This window comes from Lepidochelys kempii, chromosome 9 (assembly GCF_965140285.1).
Source record: "Lepidochelys kempii isolate rLepKem1 chromosome 9, rLepKem1.hap1, whole genome shotgun sequence".
Classification (NCBI taxonomy): Eukaryota; Metazoa; Chordata; order Testudines; family Cheloniidae; genus Lepidochelys; species Lepidochelys kempii.
Window position 1 is genome coordinate 32,328,726 of NC_136388.1, and position 17,349 is coordinate 32,346,074.

At 41.3% G+C, this 17,349-nt stretch overlaps 1 protein-coding gene across 2 annotated transcripts in view; it reads right to left on the bottom strand.

Moving 5' to 3' along the window:
• Window positions 1–16,592, bottom strand: part of PLS1 (plastin 1) — an 83,817-nt gene extending 67,225 nt beyond the window's left edge. The window contains exons 1-2 of one of the 2 annotated variants that reach the window (XM_073359782.2): window positions 16,499–16,521; window positions 12,219–12,236 (exon numbers count right to left, since the gene is read on the bottom strand). The gene's annotated coding sequence lies outside the window, so the exon portion shown is untranslated. Of the gene's footprint in view, window positions 1–12,218; window positions 12,237–16,498 lie in introns of both variants that reach the window. The other variant, XM_073359778.1, reaches the window with a different exon arrangement.
• Between the last annotated feature and the right edge of the window lie 757 nt (window positions 16,593–17,349).

A 17,349-nucleotide genomic window follows, 5' to 3' on the forward strand; every position in this document is an offset into this window, starting at 1 on the left:
TCTATACTACCTGATTCCATCTATTTGCATTGCTTTAAAGATGTGCCTCTTACTGAACCCAAACTTAGTGTGGACAATGGATGCACAAGCTAGTTTCGAAACAGTGAAAGACTTGAATGTACATAGTCCAGTACTTGCACTATTCACTCCTGATGCTTCTGATTATGGACTTAGGGCTGTCCTCACACAACTTCATGAAGACAACACAGAGAGGACTGTTGCATTTGCTTCAAGGACACTAAGTAATGCTGAGAGAAAATATTCTACAGTCGAAAAAGAAGCACTTGCTTGTGTCTGGGCTACTGAAAAATGGAGAACTTACCTGTGGGACCGCACGTTCAAGTTGCACACAGACCACAACCCTTTGACGACGTTGCTCACCACAAAAGGACTGGGAAGAGTAGGATATCGTATTGCTAGATCATCTGCAAGACTACTCTCTTTCAATTATGAACTGGAATATAAGCCTGGAAACCAAAATGTGGTGGCTGATTGCCTTTCTTGCCTGCCTTTGCCTTCACCAGATGGTCCACCAGAGGATGAAGATGTAGTAGTTGCGCTTATTACAAGCACTCTTACTGCAGTTACAAGAGAACAATTTCAAGCTGCTTGTTCAGCGTGTCCAATTCAACAAAAACTACGGGAATTTCTGACAAAGAGATGGCCCAGTCACCCTAAAAACCTTGACCCAGTTTTGCTGCCTTATTTTAGAGTTCTGGATGAACTTTCTTTGCTTGATATCTGTGTCCTATGAGGTACACACTGGCTCCTTGTGCCAGAAGAATTACAGTCAAAACTCATACACCTGGCACATGATACTCATCAAGGAATTGTCAGAACCAAACAACGACTACGGGATCTGTATTGGTGGCCAGGGATGGACTGTCAAACTGAAGCACTCATAAAATCCTGTGTCACTTGCCAAATGCATGCTAAGACAGCAGTGACATGCACCCCTCCATTACAGCCTGTTCCTCTTCCTGAATCTGCATGGGAAAAAGTGGCAGTTGACATTGTAGGACCCTTTGATACTGCTCCAAGTGACTGCCATTATGCCATCACTTTAATAGACTATTTCAGTAAATGGTCTGAGGTAGCGTTTACATCGCAAAGCTCTTCTGCTACAGTAATTAAGTTCCTCTCTTCAGTTTTTAGCAGGGAAGTTAACCCCAAAGAACTGGTTTCAGATAATGGTAGTCAATTTACTTCCCTGGAGTTTGAAACTTTTCTAGCAGAAAGGAATATTTTACACAGAAGGCCATCCCTATATTACCATCAAGCCTATGAAGAAATTGAACAGGTTAACAGAAGTTTGAAAGAGAGTTTGCAAACGGCTAAACTGGAAAGGCAATTGTGGTTACCCTTCACTACTGATTATTGCAAGCATACCGGGCTACACGACATGCCACAATGCAAAGATCACTCGCAGAGTACTGCATGGGAAACAGATGAATTCTAAACTGAACATTGCTGGATTGTTAAAGGCACGACCTGATGCCCCAAACAAGGATGATGTGAGAAAAACAGTTGAACAGAACCAAGCAAAGTCTAAGGCTTTCACAGACAAGAGGCGGGGTGCTAAGGAACCAAAGTTTGAGTGTGGTTCCTTTGTTAGAATACGAAAACCTGGAATTTTACGCAAAGGGGACCTTAAATTCACAGCTCCTCTTAAAATCTTAGAGAATAAGGGACCTTACATCTATCGACTTTCTGATGGGCGGGTATGGAATGCTTCTTATCTTGCACCTGCCTTTGCACCAAGAGGAGATTATGCCAACATCCAATCTGCATTGGATGACTTCACCGTAGTATCAACACAACAAGGAACTGGAATTGGGGCTTGAGAGACAGCCTGTCAGACCCAGACGACCACCTGTCTGGACTAGAGACTATGTTATATAGTATCTACAGTGTTTTCAGTGTAATATTTCTGCCAACAGTATAGTGCCTTGTTTCATATTTGTTCCTGTGGTTAGAACAACAATGTTTATTTTAATTGGGAGAGTTTCTTAAGAGAGGAGGGAATGTGGTGTTTAGATGCTGCTTGTAATTATTAGAACTGGGAGCACTGGCTGTTGGGAGTCTGAAAGGACAGGAAACAGGAAGGAGGGGAGGGAAGTTGAGGAAGTGGAGTGAGAGCTTCCGAGGGTGCAGCAGCAGCTTGGTAAAGAGGTTTCCACTTTAAAAATAAAGTCCTGTTGAAGTTTGTTAGTACCTTGCCTGGTTGCTACAATACATAGCTAGTTAATGACAGAGCCATGAAAAAAATTAGATCCTCTGATTCCCAAATCTCTGCTCTGGACATTAGAAAATTATTATATTTTTAAATTAGTTGATAAAACATCTTAAAGTTATATGTTTATTTTTAAAATAGAGAGGAGTTCACAGTTTTAAACTTCTGTGCAATGTTTATGAACTATTTACGATATTACTGCTATTATCAAACTAAAACTTATGCTTACCTTTTATATTTTCACTTCCAATCACTGTAGGCCAGATTTTGCCACCCTTACTATATACCTTACTCTGATGAGTAGTCCCACTGAAAACAGAATTTGGCTGTAAAATTCTGGAGCAAACAGAGTAGACAAACAATGATGTAGATCAGTGGTTCCCAGACTTGTTCCACTGCTTGTGCAGAGAACGCCCCTAGCGGGCCGGGCCGGTTTGTTTACCTGCCGCGTCTGCAGGTTCGGCCGACCGTGGCTCCCAGCGGCCGCAGTTCGCTGCTCCAGGCCAATGGGAGCTGCTGGAAGTGGCACAGGCCGAGGGACGTACTGGCCACCACTTCCAGCACCTCCCATTGGCCTGGAGTAGCGAACCGCGGCCACTGGGAGCCGCGATCGGCCGAACCTGAGGACGCAGCAGGTAAACAAAGCAGCCCAGCTCGCCAGGGGCTTTCCCTGCACAAGCAGCAGAACAAGTTTGGGAACCTCTGATGTAGATCAATCCTATTAAGTGTAATACCTTGATTTTAATTCATTTGCTTACTAAAAAACACAGCGGCCACTTATACAGGGAATAACCAAAAAGACACAGTAGTGTGTTTCATAGGTAAATCACCATCATAAATATTTATTGGAGGGGATTCTATGATGCAACACAAATCTGTGTATTTATTTCTAAGCCATTTTCACTAATATCATCTCAAAGCACAGAAATGGTGAGGCTGTCAAGTACAATCTTATTAAAAAGGAAATTGACAGGTGACAGTCATCAAGTGGTAGCATGTTTGATTGCCACTTGGGGGACTGGCTGTCCTGAATTTTGATCTCAGAAACTCTCTTAGGCTGGCCTAGCAGATAGTGGTAGCTCTGCACTGACACCATGTTGAGTCACAGAGGTAGTAACCTCTTGTGTTGCTCTCAAGTTGTCCCCACTGGCCTTTATTCAGAGCAGCTTTGAGGGATTTAGGAGAGAGCTGTGTTCAGCCCTCCCTGGCCAAATTGAGGGCTGCTGTGATCTGGGAGCTTTGAGAGTGAGAGGGAAGAACTGAGGTGTTCTTAGGGGAAATATAAATAATGACCTCAGGAATCCTAAACATAATTTGGGATCACTTTTTAAAAGCCTTGATACAAAGAAGCTGTTGCATTTCCCTTTGTATATATGTTTTACAAGAGAGAATATCTTAATCTATTTACAACACATGCAGGCAAAAGCTCAAGTTGGTTTTGTTTTTGAATTTTTGTTTGCTGTTTTTTGTTTGTTTGGCTTTTTGTTGTGTTTTGGGTTTTTTACTATAATAGTATTGACATTATGGGAGGACTGCACTTACAGGAAAAGAATAATATGCAAAACAATTAACTGTTGGCTGACTGCACCAATTCACAACAGACTTTTAGTCTTCAGTCTGAGTTGCCTATATCATGCTTTAAGGGCAAGTTTCAGCCTATAGAAAAATAATACAGCTAAATTTTAAACCTCTGACAAAATGGGATATGTGATGGAAATCTGATACATTTACTAATAAACACCACTAAATAAGACCCAGAAAAGAGTTTAGTTTTAAATTAGGGCTTATAACTGAATTTAAAAATTGTACTTAAATACAGCTGAAACTTGGCTGTAACCAAATGCGGTTCTCACACAGCATATTTTCAAATACATACATTAGAAATAAGGTGCATTTTTTTACAATGAGGATCGTTAACCATTGGAACAACTTACCTAGGGATGTGTTGGATTTCTCTACTACCTGAAGTCTTTAAATCAAGACTGGATATCTTTCTGAAAGATCTGCTCTAGCTCAACCAGATATTAGTTATTTGGGAAATCTTTCTAACTATAAGGATAGTTTACCACTGGAATTGGCTTCTGAGGGAGGTTGTGGAATCCGCATTATTATAGGTTTTAAAGAACAGGTTAGACAAACAACTGTCAGGGATGATCTAGGTATACTTGGTCCTGCTTTAACACAAAGGGCTGGACTAGATGTCCTCTTGAGGTCCTTTTCAGCCCTACATTTCTATGATTCTGTGATTATGCATTTGATGCAGGAACCATAATGGTCCTTTCTGACCTTAAAATCTATTAATTTTCTAAGTATCCTATGCTGAAGGGTAAACACATTTAACTCATGGGCCTTGTCTACAATAGACTTCCTGAAAATGTCCTGCTATTCCTCCTACCAGGGGAGAGACACTGCTGGTGGCAACATTGGAAAGTTTTAGGGGACAAAGTCCAGTGTGGCCACTGCCATGGAGTCTTTCCTCAATGCAAAGCAGACCAAACATACCTCAGATTAGTTCTGTTGCTCTCCTTTGCACTTTAATCAATATCTGGATATACATTTTAGTTAGATGACCAACACATGTAATATAAGTTTTGCTAACAGTCTGTGCTAGATGTGAAAGAGGACACTAGGAACATTTTTCTACTAACATTTAATAATATATGAACTTCAAGATCAAGAAGTTTTAAGTCACTCTGCACCCTTTTCATGATGGTTGTGTTGATCAAACATGTTACAGTGTACCACAGAGGGCTAAATCTGCTCTCACCTTCACAATCGTAGATTCATTAACTTCAGTGAAGTTGTGTGATTGTAATTTAGGGTAGAATTTAATGCTATGTAATCTCTTCTTAATTTGCTGTCAATAATCTCCGGTCTTGTTTTATAACTGTGTTTGTTAACCAGAAAGTATGTCATTTTGAAAGTATGAATAAATGTAACAATAAGTGAATGAAATATTTTCCAGACTTTTCATTTAAGTAGAATCCTTTCATGATGAGTTTTGATGTGCTCCACATGCAGAGAAGCAAAGTTTCCATTGTGCAAGGGCATAGCAGGATCTACATAGCACTTTAGGCTAATGTCAGTCAAGTTGTATTTGGTTTTATCCAAGGCGTTTATAGAACCATAGTATCTGGGTGGTAGGTACTCTCACAAACTGTTCAGTAGTATTTACCCGCATCCAAGTGGCACTAAGAAAGGCATGACATTATTTTGAAAATTGTGAGAAAAAGAAATCTCTTCTGGTTTGATCCTTAAAACTGAACACACATTTCTCAAAATAAGAGAGGATCAAATACATCAGCTTCAAGAACTTGGTTGTAGGCCCCAGTTTAGTAAGTCTCTTAATCATGTGTAACTTTAACCGCATAAGTGGTCCCATTGACTTTAATGGAACTGCATACAGGCTTAAAGCTATCTATGTGCTTTGCTGGACTGGGGCCAGAGCCATAGAGAATAATTTTTGATCAGTACAGCCAAATTACTATTACAGATGGTGATGACTAAAACTGAATTATCCTTTATTTCTCTTATCTCCATATTTATTCAGTTAGAAAATAGTAATGCTAAATAAAGAACTGCAGACAAAATATAACATCAAAGACCAAATCCTGTGCTGGTTGTTGGAATCTTAACTCCGGCTTCTGAAATCAGTCCCGTGCTGGCAAGGACTATGAGCACTGCAGAAACTGCACAGTGAGCCCCTTGAGGGAAGGAGGACCTCATATTACTCTCTCCTGTCTATTTTGCATGATATCAGGAGCAGCACTGTATGATGGTGTGTGTACCCCACGCAGGTCCTGAATGGGTTAATATGGGCCTGCTTATCCAATTTGCTATCTGGCTGCACCTGCAGCATGGGCCAGACTTAAATGAACATGAGTCCCAGTTGGGAAAGGAACTGGTAGGTTACTATAAACAGAGGAAGTTCAGAGCAGAAGGGGCTAAGTTTAATGTGCTGGCAGGTGGCTGAAAAGGCTGGGGTACAGCTGAGAGAGATGGAAGACTTTCTGACCCCAAATTAAGTCACTCTGGAAACTGAAAGAGAGTCTATTAGAGAGGGAGAATGGATACAAAGTAGTGGGGAGGGGAAGAATAGAGTAGAAGCCAAATCAGATGATGATGATATCAGCAAAAAAAGCAAAGTTTAGGAAGGAAACAAATGAAAATGTTATAATTGCACAATCCCTAGCCAAAGAAATAAGATTAGGTGGTGTTAACCCTGTGAAAATAGCTGAGTGGATTAAAAAAACCATAGGGGATATAGTAATAACCAAGAGATTGCAAGATGCGGATCTTTTAGTTGAATTTAAAAATAAAGAGAATAAATGCTAGGGAAGTTAAAATAATTTGCCAGATACCAAGGTATTTGACTGAAACAAAGGGAGTAATATAGGGAGTGCCATTAGAACTGATTAGTTATGAGATAACTTAGGGATCGGCAACCTTTGGCACGTGGCCCATCAGGAAAATCCGCTGGCCGGCCTGGATGGTTTGTTTACCTGCAGCGTCCGCAGGTTCGGCTGATGGCAGCTCCCACTGGCCCCGGTTCACCGTTCCAGGCCAATGGGGGCTGCGGGAAGTGGCAGCCAGCACATCCCTCAGCCCACGCCACTTCCGGCAGCCCCCATTGGCCTGGAACGGTGAACCGTGGCAAGTGGGAGCAGCCATCAGCCAAACCTGCGGATGCTGCAGGTAAACAAACCATCCAGGCCCGCCAGTGGATTTCCCTGATGGGCCAAAGGTTGCCGATCTGTGAGATAACTGAAAGCACAGGAAAAGATAAAGGGTTAGGAAGTTAGCAACTAACTAACTAGTAAACAAGGAGGAGAAAGCAAGCCATCAACAGCAGTGCTGATTACATTTAAGGCAGGGATTCTACCTGAGGAAGTAATACTTAGGTCATATCTACATTACAGAGTTTTGTCTACAGAAGTTAGCTTTCATCAACAAAATAGTGGAGGTGTACACTCTGCAATGCTCCTCCCATCAATTTAACTCTCCTGCCATGCCAACATAATTAAACCACCTGGATGGGAGGCATAGAGCTTTTTGTGACAAAGTCAGAGCGACGCAGTGTCAGTGTAGACATTGCCTTGTTTACGTCACCCTAAGTGGCCTCCAGGAGGTGTCCCACAATGCCCTCATGACCGCTGTAGTCACCAGTTTGAACTCTGCTGCCCTGCAGCCAGGTACACAGGCATGCACCCCTCCCCCTTTAAAGCCCCAGAACAAAAGGGACATGCTAAGATCAAAGTGCTGATGAGGCAGGCGTATCAGAAAGCAAGGGATACCTATCATTAGTCTGGTGTGTCACCAAAGATATGCTGCTTCTACAAGCAGCCACCTCCAGTGGCAACGGCCCCATGGATACTTCGTTGGGACTGAAGGCAGCAGCCAGTGGAGTCAGCCCTGAGGATGAAGTGGTGGAGGAGGAAGTGGAGTTGGAGGAGGATGGGGACAGGTGATAGGGTCTTCCAGTGGTGTGGTGAGCCAGGACCTCTTTATAACTCAGAAGGGGGCTAGCCACTCCCAGCACCCTGGCTCTGGCATGCCTGCTGCAGAAGATGGGAGCTCTGGTAAGTACTCATTGTGGCTTGATACTGTAGGGAGACATGAGGTAGAGCTCGGCTTTTTTTCTCACAGGGTAGAAGAGGGATAGAAATAACCAACACGATGACTGTTTGCATCTGCTTCTTATTCCCCTGTGCAGCTAGGCAGAGGGGGCCCTGCAGAAAAGTTTGTTGATATCCTGGGAATCCTCCATAGATATCTCTAGGAAACTTTCTTGGAGGTGTTCTGCAATCCTCTACCAAAGAGTCCTTGGGAGGGCTGCCTTGTTTCTTCCTCCATGTTAGCAAACTTTGCCATGCCAATCAGCAATTACTTCTGCAGCCACCAAAGCAGCACACAGGCAAGCAGCATCTGGACCCCATCTGGAGCTGCACCCATGCAGGAGCTGCACCCTTGCATCCTCAGTTACCCTCAGGAGTGAGATATCAGCTTCTATCACCCCTGCCTCTGGAAAACAGTGCCAGTGTTCAGAATAGTATCCCAAGGCACTTATAATGATCCCCCCTCTGAAACCCCTCTCCCTTTGGCCTATCTTGCCCCTTCTCCCCTGGGTGAAACTCACCGTGGTTAGGGCTCTTGCCATGCTGTGTGCCTGCCAGTGGAAAGTGAGAAAGTGGTGCATCTAACTTGTATGAATCAAGGTTGTGAGTGCACTCACAATAGTGCCTCTGTCTATTGTTTCTTTAGCTTCTGCGGATGGCCCTTGAGGGTCTCCTCCTGCACACCAGCTGAGCGGCTCCATCTGATAAGGAGATGAACCAGGAGGAGTAAGAAAGACATGTTCAGGGAGGTGCTGCAATCACTTGCTGCTGCTGATAGCAAGCAGAGAGTATGGAGAGAAGCTATCAGTGAAAAACTGAGAATGGATAGCCAGGAGAGGAAACAGGGGCAGGAGCAGATGATACAGCTGCTCAAGGACCAAATGGACATGCTGAGGTCCCTGCCTGTGCTGCAGACTGAACATATCCATGCTCACCTCTCCCTGCAGCCCATACAGAACGGCCTTCCATGCCCTTCCCAAATCCCCGCCCCCGTCATATTCCTCGCATGTTTCTGTGCCATTGCAGTAACCCATGCACTCCACCCCTAGGAACATGTTTCACAATGACAGCTGGATATATACCCAGCTGTGACAGCTTCATTGCAAAACGTGCTCTTCATTGTCATGGCCCTAGAAAACAGAAATGTGTGTATAGATGTTTAATAAAAATTTACTTATAGAAAAAATGAACCTTTATTTGTCTCTTACATAGGCTGGTTGCTGCTGAAGTTCATACACAGTGGCAAATCAGTGCTATTGTAAAGTAAAATTGATGCACACACAGCAATCATTACAAAGGTCATACTACTGTAAAAGAAAGCAATACCTGGCTTAATACATTACAGAAAGACACATTACCGGGGTCACTGTCAAAATGCTCCTTCAATCTATCAGTATATAGATGAAAAGTGGAGTCAGTTTTGTCTAATATATACAGGTGGGTCCGAAAAAGAAAAAGCAGAAAAAGTATGGCATATTGCATACCAAAATTTTGAATTAGTACATCTAAAAGAATATCCAATTTTGTAGCTGTCATGACAGCCAAACTAGTAGCAATTATGCTAGCACTAAACTGGAGCTGGATGTGTATGCCCAGCAGTGTCAGTCTTTTTTAAAAAAAATTCAATTTCAGGCCTTATGGTGATTAAAAGGGTGTCTCACTATGGAGTAGTGATTTAATCAATGAAATTATATTTCTAATAACAGAGTTAGTGCAGCTGGGGATATGTGTAGAATTAGCTGGGATCTCAGTGCATATTAGGATAACAGGGAATGAAATAGCAGACAAAGCAGGTACAAATACTGTAAGAAATTGAAATATTGACACAGAAATGCCCTTAAGTAAATAGAAATTCAGAAGGCTAATACAGAAAAATTTAAAAGAGGAACGCAAAACATGTGGATTAACAAAAAAAATTGATTTTTTAAAAATAGTACCCTAGAGTTGAAGATAATATCATTCAGGGCCTGGGTAGGAACAATGAACTGTTTTTGTTTAGAGTACTAATTGGCCTTTGTGGCATAAACAAAAATCTCTTTTGAATAAATATGTACCAGAGGAAAGCTCAGGTTCAAAGAGGAGCTAGAAGGGCTCAGAAAGATACCAAGTCTACTAAGAAAATTAAAATATGCAGGATAATGTCTGTAAGCCATCTCAGTGGGAGGGAGGGATGGAACATTTCTCAGTGTAATGAGGCTTTCACCAACTGTACACTGGGGGGGCATGGGGAGGGGGCAAAATCAGTCAGTCAAATGATAATTATGGGAAAAGAATCTGCCAAGAAAATCCAGAAACCATTTTTCCTCACAAAGAAAAATCATACATTTTAAGTACAATTTAGAGTAGTAGTTTAATTGCACTGTGCCAGATTTGAATTGCAAAGAAGAAACGAAGAAAGAATTTGGCTAGCAATTTGTACCACTGTACTGAATAAGCACGGTTTTATTTAGAGCATTTATTAACATTGAATGTACTGAGAATTTTTTTTGTTAAACCTGTTTAGAAAAGGAAGACTTGTGCTTTTTGCAAAAATAATTTGTACTATGCAGCTGCCTAGCTGGGGAGAGTTGTGACACATAATACAGATCAAAGTCCCTACTAACTATCTGAAATCTACTTATCAAAAACAACTCAATCCTGCAGCTCATACTGTGACAAATCCTTTAAATTAGCATTCAAGCAAATAAAATCTTCCTGTTCATATAAGGCCTGGTAAGTCAGCTTTTATCTCATGTCAGAGGTGTTACCAGAGGATGGTTCATAAATGCAGACTGAAATTTACCAATGACTATAGTAGGAGAAAAAGGTTAGCTAATTTTAAGTGAGCTGTAGCTCACGAAAGCTTATGCTCAAATAAATTGGTTAGTCTCTAAGGTGCCACAAGTACTCCTTTTCTTTTTGCGAATACAGACTAACACGGCTGTTACTCTGAAACCTACACTAACTTTGATACCTGAGCAGATTGCTTTGGCTAATACCTGTTACTGATAAGGGAACATGCACAAGAGAACACCAGAAGAAAGATGATAATCACCTCCCCACCAGCACATACACATTTCTTTTCCTTTATAAATAATTTATCCCTGAGGCTTAGTGATGCTGTAAATGAATCTACTGTAATCTCTCTGATGAGCTGTTATAATGCATCATCTTTATTCCTTTTAGAAACATCTAACTACAATAATTCAGAGTCTAAAAAAAACCCAGGAACACATCCATTATTTTATATTTAGTAGTATGAAAAACAAACATAGTATAATAAGATGATTGCTGGTACATGGGTGTCTACACCCATTCTGATTAAATGGAAAACATTCAAAAGGTCAGTATAATCTAATGGGTCAATGAACCAAAGATTAAATCATGTAACTAGTAATTATATCACACATACATGGGAGAGCAGAAGAGGAGTCCCCTTTATTAAATGTTTAATTCTGCTGCCCTCCATCCCCCTTTTTTTAACATGAATAGCTCCAATAAAGTCGAAATGGTTTCCCAATAAAATCGGACATGGAAGACTACTAAGACTTGTAGTCATCATATAGATTTCAAAGGTGGTGGTGTCTTTTATATTAATAACCAGAACTCCTTATTTATATAATTCCATCTAACTAACATTAGGGTTTTTTAAATATCCTTTTCCATACCATAATAAGTGATGAGCATTACTCAAGTGCTTGAACTTTGAGGCTGAAATGGATTGGTGTTATGACATTCTATAGGACATGGTTGACAAACCTCCGCAAATCCTCTATACCCAAAAGTCATGGTGTTGGCTTGACCAGACTTCTTTTTTTAGTACTGCATGTAGAATGTATTGCTTCCTAGTAGATGTCAGGATACATGGGCTCCTTAGCTACTGTGATTATTCTATAATCAGATCCTATCACAGGTATCATCCAGTGCCATTGTGTTGATCAGTTTTAGATCCAATGACTGCTTGGTTTCTCACAGCAACAATTACCCCCAAGAATGTGAAGAATTTCTGCCATAAGTATACCACATGTCTTTCTGAGTGCTATGAAAATATTCTCTTTAATTAGTCACTGGTATAAAAAGGCAGGCCCTGGATGCTATTGGCATGTGAAATGGGTGCTAAACATATGGATATAGGTGCAAACTTTTGTATGAAATGAAATCTGTTCCATACACACAAAGCCCATGTATTTTTCATTTTATGCTGGTAGAATGCAGAAGCTCTGGGAACATAAAATCCACCCTTCCAATTCAATTAATTGTAAAAACAGGTATAATTTGTTGATTTAAGCACATTTATTTTGCATATTTTGACATATGACATTGACAGTTTATGAATCTCTAACTTTTTAAATCTCAATATCTACTGTTATTTAATAATTTTCCAGACCTACCTCCATAATTTCCAGCATCTGTGAAGCATTGATATTATCCAGCAAAATTACATATATGAAAAATAAAAATATAAATAGGCTTGGCAGAATTCAATTTTTATAGCACCCAAAAAGGTGTTAGATGCTTTACAAATATGCAAGACCAATCCCAACCCCAAATAATTTACTAATCATGCAGACAGTTACACATATGCTTAAATTTACACTGTGAGTAAACCCATTTAAATCAGTGGGACTTCTCATGTAAGTTAAATTAAGCTAAAGCATAAGTGTTTGCAGGGCTTATATAGATAACATATAGATCTAAAACAAAAGAGACAAGAAACATTTTTGTTTGTGATGTGTTACATTTTGTTTCCTTGCTCTATCTATTGTAACAGCTTTTGTCATATAGTTGAATTTCTACCCATTTGCTTTTTAGTGGCCAGTTAGTTTTCAATCCTTACCTTATGTTTTATTTTAAAATATTTTCTTCTAATCAATTTTTATTTCTTATTCTATTTTCGGTAATCAAACTAATATTACAATTCTTGGATTCATTTTAAGGACTGGATTTTACTTTCATTTTAAACTTGTGCCATTCCATTCTAGTTTTATGATGTACAGGAAACAGTATAAAGTACATGGCAATCATCCATTCTGTCAGATAGGTTAGTGCAAACCTTCATGACCATACCTGGAAATAAACCTTCAGGTAAACACATGGCTATCAGGTGTACTTGTAGCCCTATACAACTGATAAATTATAATCAGAACCTTGCTCTCACATAAAATTGGTATCTATAAGGCCCAGGTATTCATTCCACCAACCTGACTGCCCTTGCTCTGAGCAAGTCTGACCATCATGCCATCCTCCACTGGGTCAACATTCCCTAATGCAGCAAATGCCAGCACAGCAGCTGCATTGTGCATTGGTTTATGATGGAGTATACCAGGCATTCTGTGCCTCCTGCCAAAGACCTGACTGCCTTAGTGTCCCTGCCCTCGGAAGTGGCCCTTTAAGAAGAGATGGGCAGTGAATTTGGCCCTTCAGGCTTTGCCTTGGGTCAGCTGCTGGAGGAACAAGAACTACTTAGTCGTCCTGCATCTAGAAGGACTAAAAGCAGGCAGAGGCCAACCAGGGCCCATCAGGCCAGATAAAAAAGGCTGGCTGCTTCTATTAAAGGTCAATTCTGTGTGAAGTCAGGCCTGGTCAGAGACTAATTCTGAGTGTACTTTTTGTTTAGGTCAATGAGAGACTTAGGATTTATTTTGTGGAGAATAAGGCTTAGGTGGCTTATCCTGAGTTAGACATTAACTGGGCTCCTGAAAATTAGGCAAGCTCATTTCTCAAGATGCCCCCTGGCTCAGGTGAGTCAGTGACATGGTTGTGACCCAGGGACCTCTTTGTACCAACTGGGAGAGGGTTCAGAGGTACATAAGTGTTACAAGGCCTTGTGTCTACATACTAGTCTGCCAAGGAATGTCATGTAAGGCCTCTAATGAAAGTCTGTGTCACACTGGTCATGATAATAATTGTGAGATGTATGTGCAGATAGTGTGTAGGAAGATATGTGTATACATATTGTAAATTATGTTCTTAAGGCCTTGTAGTTAAAGGGAGATAAGTCATGTCTTGAGACAAACTTCTCCAGACAGTAGGTGGAAGACACATATTTCCTTATCTAAGGATTGTGTTTCTTACAATAGAAGTCTATTAATATACAAAATCAAATGCTAATTAGGAGTTTGCTGGGACTTCAGAAGAAAATGAGAAAGGCAGCAGAGGGAGATAGAAGAAGTGATCCTTGCAAAAAAAAAAAAGTTACTGAGCCATTTATTGTCTGTCTGGTCTTTGTTAATGGATACTGAAACAGGGATGTTTCTGGGTTTTGTGGGGCCTGTAAAATGTAAGCCATATAGAGCCTCTAGAACAGTGCTTCTCAAGCTATCTGATGTGGGGGACCGGCAATTTTTTTTTCCAATGTGTGCGCAGACCGGCAGCCGATGGCTCGCTGATTGGCACGGGTCCGCGGACCACCACTTTGAGTAACACTGCTCTCGAAGATTTCCATAGCCCACATAGCACATTGGGATTTGAGTATGGAGCAGGTCAAGGTTTCTTGCCATAAGGGGAATATTGGAGAGTTTTAGCAATAGGGCAGGGCAGGCACAGGGAGATTTGGCAATAAGGTTACATCACTTGGAAGGAAGTAGCAGGGATAGCTTTGACAAGTGGGAGAAACTTAGGATCCCACAATTAATTTTTCATATTTTGTCAGGGGACTTGGTTGTGGTGGACTGTTGGGTGAGGCCACTTCATAGAAGAGGCACTCACACAAACAGCAGGAGTATCACATACTAACATAATTGGCATATGCTCGTAGCTGGCTCTATATTAAAATGAAATTATATATAATCCTGAATTTATGACACAGTGAAATGTTATAGAAATATATGTCATAAATGCATTATTGTGATTTCACTGCTGGACTAGGAGGCTTGTAAGGAAAAATACTTATTTAAGCACTTCTGTGTCCTAGTGGTGCTCTTATGTGCCCTATGGCCTAATAAATGTGTGCTATACACCCTCTCTGGGCTTGCGATTGGAATTAAAAAAATGCTAATACTCTACCCACATTGGTCCTACAGTCCCAAAATAACTAGATGTTTCCCCTAAAATTACCAGCAATTAAACAGTTAATAATGTTGACATTTGAACTGCCACTGTGTACAAAGTTAACACAAATAGTGCAGTTCACATTTTTTTCTATTGTTTCTGCTTAGGTGAAGACTCAGGAAAACAGTGCTGCATCAGTTCATATTTGGAAGGTTATCTTCACAACCCGAAGGGTTGGACAATTGGTTTTTAAATTAAAGCTTAAATTCTGCAGATATGTATATACCTACTAGAAAATTGCAAATTGGATCCCTAGTTTAATCTGATCTCTGGTCTTTTCATCCCAAAATTTGATGCCACATGGCAGGCACCAGGCAAAGCTTAGGGCTTCTGACTGCACATTGGGAATGACACTCAAAGGGGTTAGTATATATGTTCAACTAGCAGCCAATACTGCAATAAATAATTTTAAAAAATAAAGATTAAATACAATTGTGTGTTTGAAAGTCTCCTGAAATATCCCAGTTCCTTCCTACCATATCAAATAGGGCTTTGATCTTGAAAGGGTAGATCAAGCAGACAGATATTTAAATTTAGCTGTATATATGTCATGTAAGGGGGGGGAGGAGTGTGATCAGTTATGAATGAAAAGCGAACTCCCAACAACTTCCTGAAGAGAATTCATTTAAAATGATTCAGAAATTGGGACACAGACACATCCATTTCATTTCCTTGTCTGTTTTATATGCAACATTCAACATTCAGAGCTGGGAAAGTGGCACCAGAAACAGAACCCACAAAAAGGGTTTTATTTCAGCCTGTGATTACATACAACACCGTAAACAATGCAAGCAAGACGTTCATATGATTGAAAACAAATACAATAAAGACAGTATGTCCCAATTAGAAAAGCAAAATCAAAACTACAATCTCCTCTTGCCTAGTCTCCTGGCTATTAATATCTACATTTAGACTCACACACTGAGAAAACTCGTTCTTTGTTTCCATATCCTGCAGACTCACTATGTAGGGCAATATATGATTCATCAGAGCTCCTTATGCTCCATCATAACCTATTCACTCTATTAAAATATACCTTTAATTTGGTGTCTGGTGTGAGGAAGCAGGTTGTCAAGGTGAGATCTGATCGGTCTAGCTCCTCATGATCAACTTGCTGAGAGCGCCTTTTGGGGGCTTTTATTCTGTTTTTCTTACTTTATGTGTTAAAGTCTGTTTGTTTAAAATGATTAAAATGAAAATTTAAAAATAACCTGAGTGTTTTAAAATATATTGAATATAACTCTCCCAATGAGAGCAGCAGCTGGCTGGCTAGAATGAATTGTAAAAAGCGTAAAGTTGATCAGTGCCGGAGATAAGCTATTACCAGCAGGACAGTGGGGTGGGAATAGGTATTGTTTCATATTCTCTGTGTATATATAAAGCCTGCTGCAGTTTCCACGATATGCATCTGAAGAAGTGAGCTGTAGCTCACGAAAGCTTATGCTCTAATAAATTGGTTAGTCTCTAAGGTGCCACAAGTCCTCCTTTTCTTTTTTTGAGATATTCCGGCGAACCGCAGTAAATGCATCTTGTCAGCAAAGCCAAGGAAACCCACCCCCTCTCCCTCCAAAAGGTGGCTGGAAGGCACATTTAACACAAGGGTTTGTCCAGACCCCTTTACCTGCTGCTGGTCTTTTATCAGCTCCTGCTCCAGCCGCTGCTACAATACTCGATGCGAACGAGACACCTGCTGCCAGGAGCCACCGAACATCCGCTGGACAGGCAGCTGCAGAGGCCAATCCTACTGCGTCCCTGGAGTGGGGCTCGGCTCCGAGTGGCGAGCTCCCTCCAGAGGGCTGGGCTTGACTGAGTGGCACTACCAAGGTGTCCGTGTCCAGTGTCTTCATTAGACAGTCCTGTGGCTGAAGGAATTAAATAGTCGTTGGGAGATGGTGGGGTGGGTACTAGGAATCCCTGCCCTTGAGGAGAGAGATAGAGGGGGAAACCAGGGGCCCTGCTCTTGCTGGGAATTCGTGAGGTAACCCGGAGGGTGGCATTTTCTTAGCGCAGGGGCATCATAGGGCAACAGAATTCACTGCTTTAAAACTCTCTTGACAAAAAAATGTATTAACATGGGATGATGCAGGGCAGAGTCCACGACCCCCATTCCGGGCAGGGAGCAGGAGGAGCGGGCTGGCTGCCTCCCGAATAAGAGCCTCGGTTTTGCGTATCCTCGCTCCGGTGTAGTGAAGAATAGCGAGATGATCAAACAAAAATAATCCTGGGCCAGGGCGTCCCATACTGGTCAGCTTGCACTGAGGAACCCACGGTTCAGCGACCCCTTAAATCTGACGTCTAGGCTACTACCCTGCTGCTCACACGCCTAAAACCAACCGTGAGTCTGAGAACTTTTCCTCCCGCTTAAATCTCCAGGGGAGCGCCTCGGGCTTGCGCTGTGCTGTGAGTCTGCTGGTGACTTGAAGGAACTTTCTCTGCATAATTATCCACGAGATCTAATTGTAGAGCCAAATT